Below are 12,716 nucleotides of genomic sequence, written 5' to 3'. Positions count from 1 at the left end.
ATGTATGAATGAGAAAAACTCAGCATAAAAATTAATATATTTTAAGCACATATTGATCTTGTTAAAGGTGAATTGAGATAAATCAAATACTCATCTCGAGACTTATATGAGTAAAGGAAATAGAAGACAAAGTTAGCATAAGAATCAAAGATTTAAGTAAAGTTAGGATAAGAATCAAAGATTTAAGTTCACTAACTGAACTTCCTTAAGTTTCTAAAAAATATAATTATCTACAAAATAACAACTTCTTTATTTTGTAATAATCAAAACCAGAATTCAACAATAATATATTATGAAAAAATAGTAATTTATTTGTATGAATAGTTGGTGTTTTGAAAATTTATGTGAAGTGGTATTAAACTAAAATATTATTTTATGTTTAAAACCTATTTATGCTTATTTGTATGTAATTGTGAAATTGGATACAAGTTTGAAATGTTAGTAATTGTTACATGATCACCCTTAATGAGTTAAACATGTATGATGGACTTGTATGAGCATGACTATTGTAAGAGGGTAAGAGTTCACCTTAGTGTTGTAGGGTATATTTTTTGAAATTCATATGATACATTAGCACTATGGAGGCCCTAATGCTTAGGTTTTCTTGTTTGGAAGTCCCAACATTTTCTTGACGATAGATTAGGCATATGCCACCTTGTATATTTAAGAAAGGGGGAATGTATGGTCCAAAAATTGGCAAAAGCATCTTTGGTCGTGCTGCCTCCCATGATTGGTGAGCTTGAGCTGATCCAGTCACATGATGTAAAGTCCCATAAATTACCACTGACTTTACTTACACTAATCACATTCAACATAGTACACAATTTCAAATTTAAACATAACTTGTTTGAAAATGCAAAATCTTGACTTTCTTTTTAAAATACTTAAACATACAAACCATACTTGTTAAAAAAGTAGTTACGAAAGCATAGACACCATACCCAATAAACTGAATTTAAAGTAATCATTTTCCCCAAAAACGTGCCCTGCCCAGCGGCATGTGGTATAAAGCCAAGAGGTTCAACTTTGTGTCATGTGTCGGGGCGCATGTACTAAAATTCGCTATCATAACAACAATCTAATACAAACTTTCACCGCGTGCCATTGTCATATATAGTGTTTGATCAAAGTGATTCAAGTGACCATACAAAGCTCATGAGATAAGCTACTTAATGAGATAAATTTGGATTAGATCCAATGATTTGATCTTAATTTGGACACCCAAGTAAAAAAGGTTACTTTTATTTCAAAAATAAGCACCCCAAGTGTTCAAACCCAACATCTTGTCTTAATAGATCATTTTAGGTCTTGAACTAAGTCTGAAAGGACCATGTACATCTGATTATCACACTATATCACAAATAACATATTTCATTTTCAATTTGACCTCTCAATACCACTTTATACATTTGTGATCTTATATGAAGCATCACACACAATCACATATATATACTATCATACTTGTTCCACTTTCACACATATGACTTTCACATATGGGGTTAAGCCTCACCATATAGCTAGGATTCACCAACATATTTGACTTACGTGAATGGGACCAAGCCTCACCATTTAGTCAAATTTCACACACACAATCTTATATAATATAGGTACTCAATTAAACTAAAATTGACTTCATATAGTATAGGTTAACCTGAAGTCATTCTTTTCAAGAAGCAATTTTAGGGTTAATCTTAAGTTGGTTCTAGGTATTTAATTACTAAGAAAAAAAATCTAAAACTAAATGCTAGATTTCTACATTAAAATGCAAATGAGAAAATGCAATTTATGCTACTAAAACTATCTAAATGGATACTAATGCTAATGTCTAACAACTAAATTCTATTATATAATGCATGAGTTCTAAATTATGATTGGGGTGTTTTGTGTCGAGAAAAATGAAATGTAAACTAAAGAAATTAATTAAATGACAAAAAGAAATAATTAATCAAAAATTAAGAAAAGTTTGATTCAATTTCATTAAAGGGGACAACTTGGGACATCACATGGAATTGACTTTCCTAGTCCAATTTAATTAGTTAGACTAAAGGGAAATGATAGGAGAGTGGAATTAGTAAATTCAATCACCTAATTAAAGTAAAGGGAACTCACAAGCATAATGTCTAACATTTAATCCACTAAAAAAACTCATGGTGAGCCAAGTGTTAGAACTATGAATTAGGCAAATTTAATCCATTAAAATCAATAATGATTAATTCAAAATAATTCTAGAAAATATATTTAAATTATCTAATTGAGAAATTAGATAAATTACCAACTTAATTGAACAATCAAGAGGTAAAATGAACAACCCAATTTTACAACAAAACATCACAATGACAATTAAATCAATAATAAGAACTTAATTATTAATTTAATTGGCAAAGCAAGGGTGTATAAACATAAATTTTAGAAATTCATTCAACACAAAATTAATCCAAATATCAATCCAATCTAGGATTTAAAATATTTCCAACCTAAAACTAGATTGTCTTTCAACATTATAGCTTAGAATCATTTAAAACTAAATAATCCTAAGCTCTTGAATTAAAAAGATAAATGAAAATCACTCCCCAATTATCTTTTAGTGTAAATCCTAGGCTCTAGCTTCCTCCATGCTTGTCCCAAGTTGTCTCCCATGCTAGCTCAAGCTCCTATGAATGAAGCTCTTCCTCTAAGCTCCAAGCCATAAGTCACAACCATGATATGATTAATGGAAATGGAGTTTAATAAATAAGTGAATGGTTTAGAAGTGAGAAAGATGAGATAGTGTAAATAGGAGTAGAGGTGACTTACGAATGGCTGTGAATAAGAGGAACAAGAAATGATTAAATTTGGATGAATAACGGATTGGTGTGTGTGAGAGATTAGAAAGGTGAAGTGGTGCAAGAAATTAATGGAATGGAGAAAGGAAGAATAGGTGCAGTGGTTAATATGGAATGGATCAGAGGATGCTGAAGATAATGATGCTCAACACAGAAGAAAGAAAAAAAAAATGAGAGCCAGCTTTTTCAATTTCTTCCTAGCAATTGAGTATATTGGTAAAAGGAAGAGATGGGTTTTTAGGGAAAATATCCAATGGCTAAAAGAGTAGGTAGAGATTTTTGGAATAATTCCAGTCATTATATTCAAGAAGAGCCAATAAGAGAAAAGAAGAAAAAGAAAAGTGTAAAAGTTCTCTAATTTTTCTTAGTTGGACATGCTCGTTGTACCTTAATAAACTTTAATAATTCCTTCCTTGTCTTGTTTCTTCATAACCCTTTGATGCTCTTTTAATTGTCAATATTCAATCTTCACTATTGAGTTCCATTAGTTTTATCTTCAAATCCTTAAAAAAAAAATCAAATACACCTGTTAGTGTAGATTATGTCAAAAATAAATTCCATGTCTCATAAAATATTTCCAAATTAATTTTTTTAGCAATTATAATTTTTTTCACAAGATGGCCAAAAAACTCAAATAATGTATAATAATTCAAATTAACCTTAATTAATGATTGACAAAATTAACCTATGTTAAAAATAGGACAATAAAATATTCACAATTTAAGCCCAAAATTATTATAATTAATTCAAAAATATATTATTCCTCAAAATTGGCTAATAATCAAATAATATTTAATAAACCCAAACTAACCCAAAATATAATCATCATTACAATGCATGGTAAAGGTGGGATAAAATATATAAAATCTATGCTTCATCCTCTTACCATTTAGTCAAATTTCACACACATACACAATTTGTAAGGTCTCCCTTACTAATCTCACATTAACTTCAAAAATTAAGGTAATTAAGGGATTAATTCCAAAATGATTACCAAGTTCATAAGATTTACAAAAGTGGGATCCCAATTTTTCATGATTCAAATAACACCAATATAAATGTCTTTATCAAGAATCAAAGTAAAATAAACTTTACAGAAGCATGGGAATCCAATTTGTCTGATAGTTTTTTTTTTTTTTTTGCAAAAGAAGTTGAAAATCACCATATAGCAAAATAGTAGGATGCACTGCAACTCACTGTAGATGTGCCACAAATCACCTACCTCTATGCCATGCTTTACAGTACATTGCACAGAATTTGATAGCATAGAGTCATCATATGCTAACTCTTAGGGTGAACTTTCAATGCTCTCCAAATTTTTGTCTGATATTTGATTAAGGTGATCTAGGTGTTTACAGAAAGCTTTCTCCTAACTTTAGCTAATGGCACTGATTTCATAATCAAATCGTTTCTCAATTAGGACACCCTTTAAAAAAAATCCCTCCTTTTTCACAATATCACACAATTAGGGTGTCTATTTCCTAATACAAATACTAAAAACCTACACCAACCCTTAGGCCATGCTCAATAGACCAAAATGCACTTATGCAACATACTAGGATAATCAACAACACATGTACCACATGCACGGTATAACTTAGATATACCCCTTAACATCAACAAATGAGGGAGACAGAGCATTGCATATAACATTATATCTATGCTCAAATAGAAATTCTAATTCATTTCAACAAGCACATTGAATTTAGGCCCTATAGAAAGTTTACTCAAGATTAAATAATAATTTCAGGCTGCCAAAATACAATGAATTAGTCATGTAAATCATGAAGCACAAGTAATTATCAAAACATGTCCCTAGTTGGAAATATCATACTCAACATACATAATTTAACCTAGGCATAGAGGATTTATAATAGAAACGATTGATTGTTAAACTTCCATAGCTTTTACCTTTTTAACACCCGAGCTAGAGTCTGTAAAATGTTAAAAGAGGAAGAGATGAATACAACCACTCAGTAACCAAGATTCTTCTACCCTATACAGTTGCATATTAATTGACACTTTTAAAACAAAGCACACATATGAGGTATGAAATCACATATATCTCAATTTCACATATAATTGATGTTATTTCATATAAATCATCATAATCATATATTTCCACAAGTCAAAATCACAAGGAAGATTATCACATTACTAACAACTATATGATAATGGCCAACTTTAATATTACGACTTGCCACAAATTTAATAATCATATGACATGTCAGATAATATGCATGATCAAACCAATATTATATCCCCCTTATCACTTTCAATTGAAACCATGGGCTATTAATCAAACTCTATTCGTGTGAATGGATTACCCAAGCTCACCAATCATGAGAAGGTCACCACCATCACTCTTAGACCATGACTTCCCCCATTCCCAAATCCTTAAAGTGTCATAAATCTTAAGCTACTCTCCTCGACAAATAAGTAGAGATTGCTAGGTTTAAGTCCTTTGACAAATAATGGAACAATGGCTACTTTCCAATTCCAACTATCAATAGCCAGGCTACCTTTCGATTCCAATGATAAGCAGCCAATACCACGTGAATTTTTATCACTATTCCTCTCCCTAGGCGAACTCTCACCAGTATGATCATGCATTCACTCATGCTCACATATAGCATGCTATCAATTTATATTAGTAAGTTCATTTATAGATTATCATCAAGCTTTAACATGTGAGCATCGTATGCGAATACACATCATTCTATCAAAATGATCAACACATACCTCCACATGTCATCATACATACCATTTTACCACCCCCCCACACACACACATCAATTCACATTTCCTCATTCTCTTATCGCAATCATCATTATTGTAATGTCTACCTTAATATTACTGGGACAACACTCTTACATGTTGTTGTGATAACCAAGATTAGATAAAATCCGAAATAAAAGTTATCACAACCTAAGGATTTAAAAGATAATTAGTTTTAAACAATGGGATCCCAAGAAAACCCTTTTTAAAATATTGTTTGAGCTCAAACCAATATATAAAATCAATCAAATAATGGAAGTAAGAAAATTAATAGTATTTAAAAATAAACTGAAACAATTTGCAAATTTTCCAGAATCTAGCCTATCCGCTACAGCACAGGCCACACCTACCACAGCAAATGGCACAGAGGAACGAGTCCCTCATAAGGCATTTACACTGCGACGTAACTGCTATGCACTGTGGCACACACCTACTGTCATGACAGCATTTTGAATTTCTAGAGCGTGTCATTTCACCATTTGATGTTTGATTTGAGTTGTTTAAATGCCCATACGAAGCTCTTTGAGCCCTGTAGCTTATAGTATTGGTCTCACGCTCTAATAATCATCCATTAAAAAGATAAACACCCGAACCCAAAATGGTTTGTTTTTGTAACCTCCTCCTATATTCACTTAATATAGAAGAAGATTACGGTGTTACTATCTTACATCATTCACAATAACAAAATTTCCATTTTAAAAGCTTTGGTCGAAGACTTACTTTATAAAATCAATTAAATCTCAATTCAATCAGAAAAAATACAGCAGAAATAATTCATGCTCTCCTCAAATACATAGTGGACATAATCCACCAATATTCTTATCTCAATTGCATGTAATTCAGCACACAAATAAACTGAAGTTTTGGTCCATACATCGCAGCGAACGATTAGTATGCCGCAGCATGTGGCATAGAGCCACACAACCCTGTCTGTGTCATACACCGCGGCGCTCCTGTCCATTTTTTTGCTATCATTTTGATAGCAAAAATGACGAATTTACAGCCTGCACTATTTTCTCATAGGACATCCGATTGGAGTGATTTAAGTGCCCACACGAAGCTTAGCTCGTATACTAACTAATGAGATAGGTTTGGACATGATCTAATGATCCAATCAAAATTTAAAAACCTCGATAAAAAAAGTCACTTTTTTTAAAAATTTTACGCACTGAAGTGCTCAAATCGATCCCTTTCTCTCATTAGATCATACTACGCCTTGAATCAAGTCCAAAAGGATCTAATACACTTGAATGACCTCAAATTATCACAATCATACTCATATATCAAAATTTTACCCTTATACAGCTAATTTCCACAATTCACTAACTTAACATACTATGCCATTTCTTGGTATAACTTAGCCCACCTGGCTATTTCTCAACTCATACATATGCAATCATGTTTACAATACACTCTTAGCCCTTAAATTACTCATTTGATCATAATTTATCCTTTGGCTTAAGATTTACCAACACAAATATACTCATTTCATCATAATTTGTCCTGTAGCTTAAGACTCATCAACACAAACAACTATTTCACATATATACTCCAAATCATAGCCATTTTTTGTTTCATTTCAACACATATACAACCAATTGGGCTAGACTTCTCAAAAACTCAATTCAATACATGCATACAACCCTATGGCAACTCATATACACTTATATATACAATCTTTCAGTTTAGTTTATTACACAACCTCAGAATACACGGCTTCACAACTTAAGCCGGTCCAAACTCTCTTCCCTTGGCCTAATCACTTTTCGGTCCTGTAAACATATAACCATAAGGGTGTGATAAAAATTTCAGTAACAAAATAATTCATTCTTATTGACTATCACATGTAACAATATGAAGTAAATATAGTATACCATTAAAAATCTCATAAAGTAGTATTTACATCATATCATATTTCATTTTCCACTTTTCATCAATCCCAAAGGATTCCATATTATCTCAAGATATTTCCTCATATCACATAAAATACTAGCTTAATCTCTACCAACCAAACCTCCAAATCACCCCGACATGAAACTATAGGCTCATCTCAAACCAATGTACACTTTCATTAGTCTTGAGCTCACCTGTAATGGTAGAATCACCAGGCCAAAGATGTTATAACGCACAATATAGACTATGGTTTTTCCCAATACACACAATGGGGCGTCATTAACTCTAACCCGTATCACAAAGATACTAAGGAATCTCTCATCTCCAACATAGTACCTTAATAGGTACTCAGGAGATTTTCTCTAACATGGCTTCTTTCAAGGCACTAAGGAGAATTGTTTCCAACACCAGACCCTAACAGTGTACTAAGGAAATCTTTCCATATAGTCTTTATCATCTCCTATACTTAGGTGAAACTCCCACCACTCAAATCATGCTTTCTCAAACCATTTAAAGCTCCCCTTTCATAATTTACTTTTTCTTATACATAACATATATATATATAGCACTTTACATTACCAAAACATAATTGCAATGCTCATTTCAACCAAAAGTTATTTTACACACACAATCACTCTATGCCACAAAACATGCTCGATTCAAAACTAGTTCATGCATTACATAGCATACTAATATACAGTTACAATAAACAATCAAACAAAGGAATGTATTCGGTTACCTCTACCCTTCTATCACTAGAAAGGTTACTCGTGGATTTTCACTGTCACAAGCTTATCTTAAGCTTCCTTTCTCTACTCATGTGTCCAATATGTCAATTTGACCACATTTGGCACATTTTAGTCATTTGATCTATTTTGACAAAAAACTCATTTTTACCACTTAGGGCTATATTCATCCGTAAACTCTTTTTCATTTATCTATTCTAAGTCCATAACTACTTAATTATTATTTTACATCACCTCAACCGATCTTATTTCACTCAAGATAGATTTTGCCTTAACTTTCTCTCTCTAAAGACCTAAAATTGAGCCTCCAGGTTCAAAACTCTACCATTCAGCTCTAAACCAGTCACAAAGCTTTAATTTAACTTCTAAGAACCTTTTTATTACCATTGGGCAAGAATCAAACCTTTTAAATTCCACCGATTCAATTTCTCTATAATTCATTTTTAGAGAACTTTATGTAAAATGGAAGGTAAGAGTTATACATAGCTTATTTGGCAAGTTACCAATCTGAATCACCTTCCATTGCTCCAAAATGACTTGACCTAGCTCCTAAGCACTTATTCTCTCTTTATCTCATGTGTTTCTCAAATTTTTCCTTCTAAAATTTTCTAAAATTCACAACTTATGAAGTGAATTTCGGGTCCATGCACCGTGACGCACACAGCACAAGCTGCAGCACATTGTACATTAAGATTCATTCTCACCACGCGCACTTACTTTGACCTGAAACACACTCATATCACCCATATTTGCTCATATAACACACAAACAAGTCAAAATACCAATTAATCCTCTGAATCTCTAATCCCACTTTAATTTTCACTTCATCCCTGATTAATATCTAAACTTAAGATTAAGAAATTCAGGATGTTACAATTTTCACTTTAAAACACTTTCAAAGGTGTCCAAAACTTACTACCAAATACCATTAGCTTTGAAATCATTTTGATCACCTCAAATGGACTATAAACAACATGACAAGTCAATCATAACACACAAATAAGCATTCCAGTTCACAACAATATAAAGGAGTGGATAAAACCTAACATAATTATAGTTTTGGTCATTTTGACACATAAATCATTTTAAATATATCACTTGTAATTATATCTTGGCCAAATACACTCATTCAATCACAATAACATCAATCTTGAGCCAAGATACACACACTTCACATACTCTTATACAAGTGATAACAAAATCATGAAATGCTCTTAAGTTGGAATTATATTATAGCACATTCATTACAAACCTAAAAAAAGATAAAAGAGAAGATCTATATAACAAAGTTCTTCACTCTTCAATCGCCCCTTCCTTCCCCTTGCCCCTACTGGAGCCCTCACTGTTGGTTAGGGAGGTACAGTGAAGGATTTAAATTTTAAATTTCCCATCTGATATGGATGGGACAAAATTGTTTAAGTCAAGGTAAGAAGAAGAGTTAACTTTTTTATGCTTCACATGCATTCTCTATAAGAGTTTAGATCTCAAGAGCTAATAACGTAGATCTGCTCCCTCTACTGGCATCCACACGAATAGCTCTCTAACTCAAACAGCGTGCTAGCTCTCTTAGCATCTGTTCTTTTTAAACATTAGTTTTTCTTTCTCTAGAGTGTTTCGTAGCTCTTAAAGTGTTTGGCCTTTAGAACTTTTTCTAACTCTCTTATATTTGCACGTCCCCTTATATCTATTACATATAGATTAGGGTTTTTTTTTTGCCTTCATTTTGAAGAGCCAATCGAAATTTAGATTAAATTTATCTCATAAATAAAATCTATAATATCATATCTAATTTGAATTTATCTTATAAATTCAAACTATAAAACTAATGTGATATTCTTTTATATTATGTTAGTTATTAAATTTAATCTATCATATAAAATAAAATTTAAAACTAACACAATATAATATAATATATATATATATATCACATATACATATTATATTATATATATATATATATATGAATATATATACACACATACACACACATATTAGATACACACACACACATGAATATATATATATATATAATTATATTTTATATTTTATATTTCATATAAATATATATAAATATTCATCAAATAAATATCCAAATATATATATATATATATATAATTCATTCACCCTGCATTACATTCATTGAACCTTGACATATTCCAGATTCAGTAAACTTGGACATTATGGCTTGAGTTAGGCTGTTCTTGTATGCCACCTTGTAGGCCTATATGAAGTTGGCAATAGGCTAATTACATTATTAACTCACAAGTCACAAATGGCATTTAACAAGATATTGTAACTATCCAATTCATACGGGGATTGATGATTCGATATAATCTATCATATAACCGTATCACATCCCTTTTGTTACTGATATTGCGGTCAAGTATGAGACATGAAATTGTCATTATCCTTTACCTGACCATTACTTTCTTGATCTTTAAGTGGGTTGACTATAGCAATGAAAAACCATTTCTATTGTAGTATGGCTATATATTTTCTCAGTCTTTCTCATCGAGGAGCCCAGTAATATCTCTCACTTAATATGAGGGACAAGTTCTATCTTGACTACTCATATTCCTCTACATGAATATCACTAAACTCAATCATAGCCTTTATGATCACCCAATCAAAGGTGAGTTTTGACTAAGTTAAAGTTCAGTGGTCATCATATAAAAGTTCATGATGATATCAGGTCAAAGGGTTAGTGATATGGTTACATATGAGATAAGCTTATGACTTGTACCATGTAGCTTTCTCATAGTGGGTCGGTCCAGCACCTTATACTCTTTCAAGGGCCTATGACTTTGATTTATATCTCTATAATTAATTAAAGTCATACTAATCTTGTTTCATCTATGATCCCTTATAGATGATCGACTAGAGACATTTGGGACAATCACTATAGTTTGTCCAAAGATACAGTTATCATAATGAACATGTAATTGATATGATAACAAAAGAAAAATTCATTAAATAACAATGTGCATAGTATAATGATTGGCCTTAAGGCATAATTTCCAACATTCACCTGTAAAATACAACCACATGGTAAGATAAACATCTTAGTAACAGAATAATTCACTACTATTAATTAACCTGTACAACCATATGAGAGTAGAGCTATTAAGCATTAAAACACATTTTTAGCATACTATAACATAACCTTTTCTATAGTAATTGTTTATTTCTACTTTAGCATATTCAACAAATCTTTTCTATAAACACAAGTAATTTACCACTAGCATGATCATTCTACCATCCAAGCCTCTATATCACCCCGATTAAAACTATAGGCTCTTGAACCAAATGCACATTCACAATGGTCTGAGCTCATCTTCGGTGGTAGGATTACTTGGTCAAAGGTATCTTATCTCACTTCCAGACTATGGTCCCCCTATCGCACATGAATTGAGGTGTCGTTACTCCAATACCACATCACTAATGCGAAGGAGCATCACTCTCCAATACCATATCCTGCATGGATACTAAGAAGAAAATATCCAACACCATGGATACTAAGGAGAAAATCTCCAACACCGTGCCTCACTAGACACTAAGGAGATATATGCCACATGGACTTCCACTACTCCTTCTTATGGGTAAACTCCTCCCTCCTACATGATCATGCTCACATATCTCATATATAACATAAACATATCAAATTTGTCAACCAATCCATATAAAAAATTTCATCATTTTCATCATTGAAAATCATTTAATGTGCACAAAAATTACATTTCACAATATGCAAGGTTATCAAATCTCAAGTATAAATTAACATATCTAGTTACAAACAGTTAAGCAATATAATCATATAGTGTAAATTATTCTATTATTTTAACCCTTTGTCACAAAAGGGTTATCGTGGCTTAATGTTAGCTCTACACATTCTATATCCATGATATAGCTCGAGCGATACTCAATCTACAAAATCAATATGACAATTGTCAATTATTACTTCAAATAAGCCCTGAATTTACTAGGTTCTAAGTACCCATAACACTCAAATTCCTTTTCCAATAACATCAACCATTTCTAAATACTCTAACCATCCTATTAAATATCCCAACCTACTAAAATCACCATCCAAACATCTACATTGTCCAAAAATTCTCAAATTATGCCTAGGGTTTGTCCAAACCCTTAACAAAAATTTTAAATCACCATAAAACTCATAAACCTGAGGTTAAAGCTTAATTTAACTCTCCAAGACTTTAAATAAGCCACTGGCTTTGGTTTAAACCCAAGGAAGCCGAGATCAAAGCTCCCATTACCCTAAAAGTCAGAATTTTTGCATAAAATAGATAAGGAAAGGAAAGAGAAGCTTACCCAATAATGATTCAAACTCTAAATACTTCTAATATGGTCTAAGGATTGTGCCCTGGCAGTATATGAGCTCCCTCCATTGCTTCCTTTCAGTATCTCTCTTTCTTTCTTTGATTTCATGATTTGTGCAAATTTTGCATGTGCACTACGA

Source organism: Prosopis cineraria, unplaced genomic scaffold, assembly GCF_029017545.1.
Source record: "Prosopis cineraria cultivar Desert tree isolate PC_DT_omini unplaced genomic scaffold, ASM2901754v1 PC9, whole genome shotgun sequence".
In the NCBI taxonomy this organism is placed as follows: Eukaryota; Viridiplantae; Streptophyta; class Magnoliopsida; order Fabales; family Fabaceae; genus Prosopis; species Prosopis cineraria.
The sequence above is the reverse complement of the archived record's forward strand: the minus strand, read 5'-3'. Positions refer to the sequence as shown.